The sequence below is a fragment of the Heterocephalus glaber genome, unplaced genomic scaffold (assembly GCF_053883595.1).
Source record: "Heterocephalus glaber isolate CG9 unplaced genomic scaffold, H.glaber_assembly_v1.0 deba00000122, whole genome shotgun sequence".
NCBI classification, from domain to species: domain Eukaryota; kingdom Metazoa; phylum Chordata; class Mammalia; order Rodentia; family Bathyergidae; genus Heterocephalus; species Heterocephalus glaber.
This window is the reverse complement of record NW_028258138.1, coordinates 48,274,584-48,282,718: the sequence shown is the minus strand read 5'-3', so window position 1 is coordinate 48,282,718 and position 8,135 is coordinate 48,274,584.

Here is an 8,135-nt window from a genome sequence, read left to right as displayed (position 1 = left end):
AAATATATGTTAGAAAGATTGTGCATGCAAAGGGGAATAAATTAATTCTTCTGAGTGCCTATTTTTTGGATAACTGATTTTTTTACATTAGTGTTTCTTGTTGTCTATGGAGAAGTGCATGCAAAAAATGAATCTAAATGCATTTTTGGCTACTATTTGAAGTGTAGTACAGATAATATATAACTCAATATTATAATTCAAGTTATGTTTATTAAATCTATTTTGTGCCAGGCAGTGTGCCAATGTGCTGGGAATACAAGGATGATGGAGGGCATCTCTTTGCCAACAGTGCTTCATTCTAATGGGAGGGGATACAGAGACAGAAACAGAACATTTCAATGCAATTTGATCAGTGCTATGTGAAGGGCTTTAGGTAATGTTAGTAGTATCCCCAGCAACAATTCCCTCTTTATAGTTGTCAGTAGCCTGATTTTGTTCAGGCTGGCAGGATGCTTCAGTTAAATTCTTACCTCCCTAGGCTCCCTTCATGCTAGATGTGGGTATGTGACAGAGAACTGACTAGGAGAGGATCACAGTGGTTTGATGGGGAGTCCCACAGAGTCACCATCCTGAAAAATTGAGATTGTCTCAAAGGGTGCTGCTCTGCTCTTTTCTTCCTATTTTGAACATAAGCACAATCCCCAGTGACACAGCAGCTAGTTTGTAATCATGAGAGAGACAAGCATGAGGGTGAAGGTAAAAGATTCCAGAGATGCTACCTATGATGCCACTGAGCTACAGAATTGATGCCACTTATAAAATCTTGCAATATGAACCCCCTTTCTGCATTTGTTTTAGGTGCTATAAATTATGTTTTCTGCTTTTTCAATTAAGGAAATTCCTAAATAATATAGCTGTTATAGCCCAAAAGATTAGAGATCACGTTTTTTATATAATATTGAGTAGCCAATAGTGCTATGTTACTGTGAACCAACAGCACTGTCTCTCCAGACAGAAAAATCTCTGGAGGATAGAAAGTGCTGGACAAAAAAAGCCTCTCAGCCTGGGATTTAGGTCAGTGGTGCTGTGCCTGACAAGTCTAAGGTCTGAAGTTCGATCCCTGGTACAAAAAAAAAACCCCTCTCATTTGCCAATAAAAAATACTCATCACCTGCAGTTCAGAACACTACTCAGCCTGCAGGGACAAAAAATATTTGGATGAACCTGCCTCGTAAGAGTGCCAGTCCACTCTGAGACATGTTCCCTTAAAGCCTTCTATGCAGTTAGTCGCAGTGTCACTAGAGTGAAACTCCTGTTCAGAGGGACCATGGTCAACTATTCAAGAGTTCCCTCAGACTTAGGTCACACCAAAACTAACAATAGTTCATGTTTCAGGTTAAGCCCCTGCCACATTTTTCAGAAGCACGGCCTTGGAAATCTTGACTATGGCTAGATTCATAGACATGCAGCTGCCAAGACTAACAGAAGACTGGTGGACAGTTTTTCGCACTCTTGTAACTCCCAAAGAGATACCTACTCATTCCAGTAATTCACTTTTCTCTTTCCTTCTATATCACCCTTTTCTTTTTCAGAAAGAAGTTGAGTCTCACACATCACTTGGGGAAAATGACTGCTTGTTCTCAAGCATACTATTATTAGACAGATTTTTACACGGTGCCTTGCCGGCCTTGCCCTGTCTTGCATCATGACTCTGCAGCCTTGCTCTGTAGCTCTCATACCTTCCAGCAGTTATGTTGGCATCCTGGGCTGCTGGCATTTACACTCTTCTTCTAAATAGCTTGGAAAATAGCCTTTTCCTCTCTCTTCTGAAGCCTGGCTTTTAATTGCTCATTTAAAGGAAGCATGCAGTTTTGTGTTAATGAACTCACACCTCTTAGATAGCCCTTCCTAATGTGTCGACCTCTAATAACTGTGGTGTGTCTCAGGGTACTAAATAAACCCACAGATTGAGCTGGGGTTACAGATTGAATTACAGCCACATAAGTAGGTAATGAGAAAGGATCAGTTGGGCAACTCATAGAGCATGAGTTGGGACTGAGGGCTAGAAGAGAAACTTTAGGGACCCATGGAAATGCTATAACCATGATCTAAAATATTGTAGTCTGGAGCCTGGGGTTCCTGGGGCTGTCTTGGCAGAGTGACAGGCCTAGAAACCCTAAGCAAGCCTGAAACCCAAGTTTTTGGAGAATGGCCTGGTTCTGGGTTCAGTCTGTACACTAAATCCATGGGGTTCAGATTTGTGCTGGGGTGGGCCTTGATAATGAATCTGCAAGACCAACCTGCAGATTGGAATGGAAGACTGGATGGGAAGAATGAGGTAAAATTGGTCTCACTGTTGAGCACTGAGAAGAAAGAGAGCATCCAAGCTTGCTAACACTGCAGAGAAAAGTAAAAAACCCCAAGGTTAAGTTGTTTACCCAGAGAAGTACCATGGAGGGTGGGAGACAGATGAATATTGTAAATCCCTAATTGCTTGTGTCCATATCTGAGGGAATAAAGGCAAGGTGTACCAGTAATTTGGGGCTCTATATCAAAGGGAGACAGGAGTCCCCTGGGCCCCCAGATTTTAACCTGTTTCTGTGTCTCTATTTTTCATCTTCTTCACCCCTTGGTCAGGTTCAAGCTTGTAGGCTGTTTCCTACAGATTGGAACCAAGGAGGCTGGCTTAGCATTGTGAAATTTCTGCAGGCTTGGACCGTGGGTAGGCTTCTACAGTGTGAGGCTAAAGGGTCTTCCTCAGCATACTAGATTTTACTAAGGTGGTAAAATGATGCTTGGGGCTGAGGAAATATTTCATGCTCACTTCACTTTTTTTGCTCCACACAGGGAAGTACTTCATTTAGTCCTGTGCTGCCTGGAGTTGGGAGTAGGGTGACATGGGTAATGTGAAACTGTCCTTCCTACCCTCTTCATTTTTTTTTTTTTTTTTGTACCAGGGATCGAAGTAGGGTCCTTGCGCTTGCGCAGCAGGCGGTGAAACTACTGAGCTAAATCCCAGCCACTTCAATGTTTTTTAAATTTCTGTACTATACCAAGGTGCTATAATCTTTCATTTGGCTTCCTTTACTCTAATGTAGTTATTTTGGTGCATCGGTAGTTGTTCAAATTGAAGTTTCTGCAAGGAATGAGAACTAGAATGTTTTATTCTTGCATCTTGCTCATGTTATGCTTTCTTTCTTTTTCTTTTCTTTTTTTTTTTCATTTAGTCAAGCACTAAAATATTGCTAGGGTTAGGATCTAAAACTTGCCCCAAAAGTCTCATATGTTCAGAGGTAGGCCATTTAGAGGTGATTGATCATAGAGATGCTATACTTATGAGTGAACTAATCCACTGATGAGTTCTTAGCTGAAAATGTAGTTAGAAGGAGGAGGTGAGCCACTAGTGGTCTGCTTTTGGAGGGTATAGTTTTAATTTTTCTCTCTCTCCCTCCCTCCCTCCCTCCTTCCTGAGTATTACAGGTTAAGCAGCATTCATCATCATGGGCTTCTGCCATGCTGTTTCTGCCTTGGATCCAGCTGACTATATACTGAACTCTCTGAAAACATGAGCCAAAATAAACCTCTCCTATTTAAGTTCTGTATATCAGGTATATTGTCCCAACTATGGGAAAGTGTCTAGTATAGAAAGTCAGTATCAGGGTCATTATTGTAACTGTAGTTGGACCGTGTGGTTCAGAAGCTTTTGAGACTAATTTGTGGGAAAATTTTGGAAAAGCTTGGAGATGTAAGGTAGAGAAGCCCTAGAATTCTGTAAGCAGAGTTTGATGGATGATACTGCTCAGAACTCAGAATACAACAAAGGCCAAGATCAAGAGGTTTTAGTTGAGAATGAGGACTATGCTGGGAATTGGACTAGATGGCATGAATGTTTCAATCAGGCAAAGAATTTGTCTATGTTTTGACCTTGTCCTGAGATTCTGTGGGAGTATGAATTTAAAGGTGGCATACTGCTGGCAGAGGAAATTTCAAGGTAACTCAATGTTCATGCAATGGCATGGGTATTGCTAGCTTCCTTAAGCCAGATTTACAGTGAGAATCAGAAGCAAAAATAGAGCTGAAAGATGAGAAAATTTTTCATTTTGCTACAAGGGAAGTATGTGTAAATCTGAGGCCAAGGAGAGTGTGGTTGCTGAAAAGATTAATAAAAAAGTAGCCAAGTGCTTTGCATGAGTACAGTAGAAAGAATTAATTGAGGTCATCTCAGAAATTGGTCAGCCTTTACCAATCACAGGATCAAGGGTATAAGAAAGTAAACTCTTGTGAAAGACTTTGCTTTGAGAAGGGAGATCCAGGGTTCCCTGATCATTCAGGGCTGCCTAGGGAGGTATATCCCTGAGTTCAGACATCCAGACACTCAGAGGCCACTGCCTCTGTTTTCAAGAGGACCAAAAAGCTGCTCAAGCTGGCAGCAGACCTTGGTATCATCCACATTGTTCTAGTTTTATCAGCATGCAGAATGCAAGAATTGTAGGATCATAGAGGCTTTTACTTCTAATTGAGGAAGTTTGGAAGATCAGGCAATGTGCCCCTGATAGGATAACGTGAGAAGCTGTGAAAGTGAAGTAAAAAGTGCAGTGGACACCACAGGAAGTTGAAGATGCCAGAAATGTGGAATGTCTACCGGGAAAAACTGCAGTCTCTGAAGAGAATTAGCTCAGGGGAGAGGCCAAGTGGGCAGAAACTCCAAAGCTCATGGGAGTGGAGTTGTACAAGCTCTTTGAAGTTCAATTCTCAACACAACCCACTGTAGGTCCTAGACATGAAGCTACAGGATTTAATATTTACCCTATTGGGTTTCAACTTTTGGTTTGGTCCAGTTCCTTTCTATTTCTCTATCTCTCCCTTTTGGAATGGGAATGTTTACTGTGCCATTGTATATTGAAGGGATTTAACTTTCTTTTTGATTTTTACAGAGGCTTACACCTAGGATTTTGTCTTGAGTCTCAGAGAAAACTTTGGACTTGGACTTTTCAGCAATGGTAGAAATGTTAACTTTGCCATTGTGCATAACAAGGTAAACATGAACCTATTGGAGCTCAAAGCCTAAATGTTTAACCCTGAACTATCTCCCAAATTTCTCATGTGTAAAGAGGTGGGAATTTTGAAGGTGATTGGATCATGGTGATGCTATACTTATTATTGATGAGTACATAATTGAATGTGGTGTTAGAGATAGGGTTTGGTTGGAGCAGTGCCTTTGGAGGGTGTAGCTCTCACTGGAGCTGTTTCTCTCTCTCTCTCTTTCTCTCTCTCTCTCTCTCTCTCTCTCTCTCTCTCTCTCTCTCTCTCTCCCTCCCCCTCCCTCCCTCTCTCCCTCCCTCCCTCCCTCCCTTTTGGATGCCACAGATTGAGCAGCTTTCTTCTGCCATGTACTTTTTTGCCTTGGAGCCAGCTGACTGTGACTGAACTCTCTGAAACCATGAGCCAAAATAATCTCTTCTTTAAGTTTTGTGTGTCAGGTATTTTATTCCAGTAATGAGAGAGTGACTAATTCAAATATCTATCCATGAAGGAGCCCAAACCATCCCAACCAACCAAACAAACAAATAACCAAACTCACAAAATAAGAGGCAGTAAAAAAAGCACAGAGAGCTACAGGCAATACTTACTACCTTCCAAGAATTACTGGCTATTTTTGAGGAGTGGAGACAGAGAGGCTATACATTGCCAGTCTGTGGGGGCACTCTTGGTTACCTTTGTCTTTACAGACATTTAGGAGACTGACTCTATTTGCAGAGTCCATCTGGTAGCTATTTTATTTACCTTCTATATTTTCTATGGAAAGAAGACTAGCATTCAGAAAAGAAAATAGACAATTGAAAACCACAGAATAAGTAATTGAATCTTCTTGGAAAGCTAAGGCTTCAAAGAACTTGAATCTTATTTTTAGGGCTTCTAAGGTAAGGACACATGGCTCTAATGTTCCTCAATATCGAATTACTTTCATTTTAAGATACGTAGGGACTATGATCCCCTTTTCCTTGAGGTCAAGCATTGCCTACAATTGACTAGAGAGTGTCCACGAAACATCAGGAATGACACATATCATTTATAGTTCCTGACACTGGTGCAGGACTTCCTGCCCTCCTCTACTTCTGTACCTCTCAAAGGAGTCATTTATTTCAGACTGTGCAGCCTGGAGGTGCACGGGGGCCAGCTGGACCTCTGCAAGCTGGATTGCTGAATCACCAGGCAAAGGACAGCTGCCCTTAGTATGTTTTGGAGTGAAGAGGATTTTTGTTTGAAAGAGAAGTGAACCGTTTTGGCATTTTGTGTGTAGAAAGCAGCACAACCTAGCTGATGGTATGCAGTACTGGGCTTGTGGGGATGAAACTTCTCTTCTTCTTTTGGTGACTTTCCTCACATTTTGCCCACTTCCAAGTAGCCAAACTACTGCAGATTTATAATACATAAACCTAGAATGGCAGATACACAAAGGGTTTCAGCTATAGGAATTGAGAGGAAATGGCTGCTCCTTTTCTCTTCAGTGTGTGCTCCCAGGTAATTCTCTAATTGCACACAAACATCCCATCCATCCCATGCTACCCCGATCCCAATCCTCCAGCTCTCTGAGCAGAGCAGGTAAAGGAAAGAAGTGGCCTCCCCAGCAACACAGACTTGCCACAGAGCCAGGAGGCACTGTCATGCTTCAAGAGGTCCAGGTTCCTTTTTGGAAACTACTTGAACTGGTGTGTGCACTCATACACCCAGCTGTTAGAAAACTGATGTACCCATAATTAGAATCTGAAGAGTTTATGTTTTTAAAATTTCTAGTACAAAATTCTAGGTCCACATTTCTGACTTGAGGTGGATAAAGAGATAGGGGAATCTAACTTGAAGTAAAGATAAGGAATATCTTGTACTGAAACTGAGTCTAATTAATTAAGACTTCTATTAGATGTGATAGTATTGATTGTAACAACCACTGTGGTAAGGTTTGTATCAATTCTGATTTTTGTTGAATTGAAAACATTAAACCCACAAGCTGAGTCTAGATCTTATTTACTATAACATCATCTTTGGAAATTCATCTTGGATCATTAGAGTCAATTCAAGATGAAAATTGTAATGCAGATATTTAGTTAAACCATGGATTTTGGCCAAATTCTATCCTCAGCTGTACTCAAATAGTCTTCATGGCTTTGATGGAAAACCTTGGAAATATACATGTGGACATGATTTGGCTTGAGGTGGGTGGATTTGTGGGGTTGTCATGAATAGAACTGGAATTGGTTATGAAATCTCAAATTAAGAACTGCAAGCATGTTTTTGCCTGGAGCTGCCAGTGGAGATGAAGAAAGCCCAAGAGACTCTGAAATCTGTGAAACGTAGCACCCCACTCCTTAAGCAAAATAAGAATCAAAATGCAGTCAGATGTATATCAGCCTTTGCTTGGTTTTAGGGTTTGCCAATATTACTACTTGTCCTTAGGATCTAATGCAAAGATTATCTATATTGTGTCAATGGGAAGAATTGGTCTTGAAACTGGCTTTAGAGTCAATTGAGGCTAAAGAAAATTAGAAATTTCTCATAAATGCAACATTTTTATTTCTCCTGTTAGGTCCCCTTAAGCAGGTTGCTATACATGAAGTTGTTTCTTCTGTTGGTTTATTTCTCAGTGTCATAGATGAAATATTTGTTTAAAAAATAATTAGCACTGTCAATGAGGTTTTTAATGTTTAAATGATATTATAGGGGAGAAAAAGTATTATCTTTTCCTCACCCATTGGAAGGTTTATGGCTGAAGTACCCATTGTAAATGCCATATTAACTAGATAAAAACTCATAAATTTATTTAATATAAATTTTATGTGACAAGGGAGAAGTTAGAAAAGAAGACCCATAGGAACAGGGAAATCCATACATTTGAAGAAGAATGTACAGTTGTAGGGAAGTATGAGTAGACAAATGGGGCATGACTAATGGTACTAAACTGGGGTAACTTGGCAAAGCCTGTTTGTTCAAATTCTTCAGTATGTCTCTCAGTATCTTCAAAAATGAGTACATCCCTTTCCTCTAGGTATAGGATTTTCACCTGTCATATGAGGGTCTAAAGACCTATTTTAGAAGTTCAGAGGATTCTTTTATGGCTTACTTTAAGAGAAAAGGAAAGATGAATACCGGAGGGTTTTTTTCTGTTGTTTTCTCAAATGCAATGGTGCTATATTTTGGGA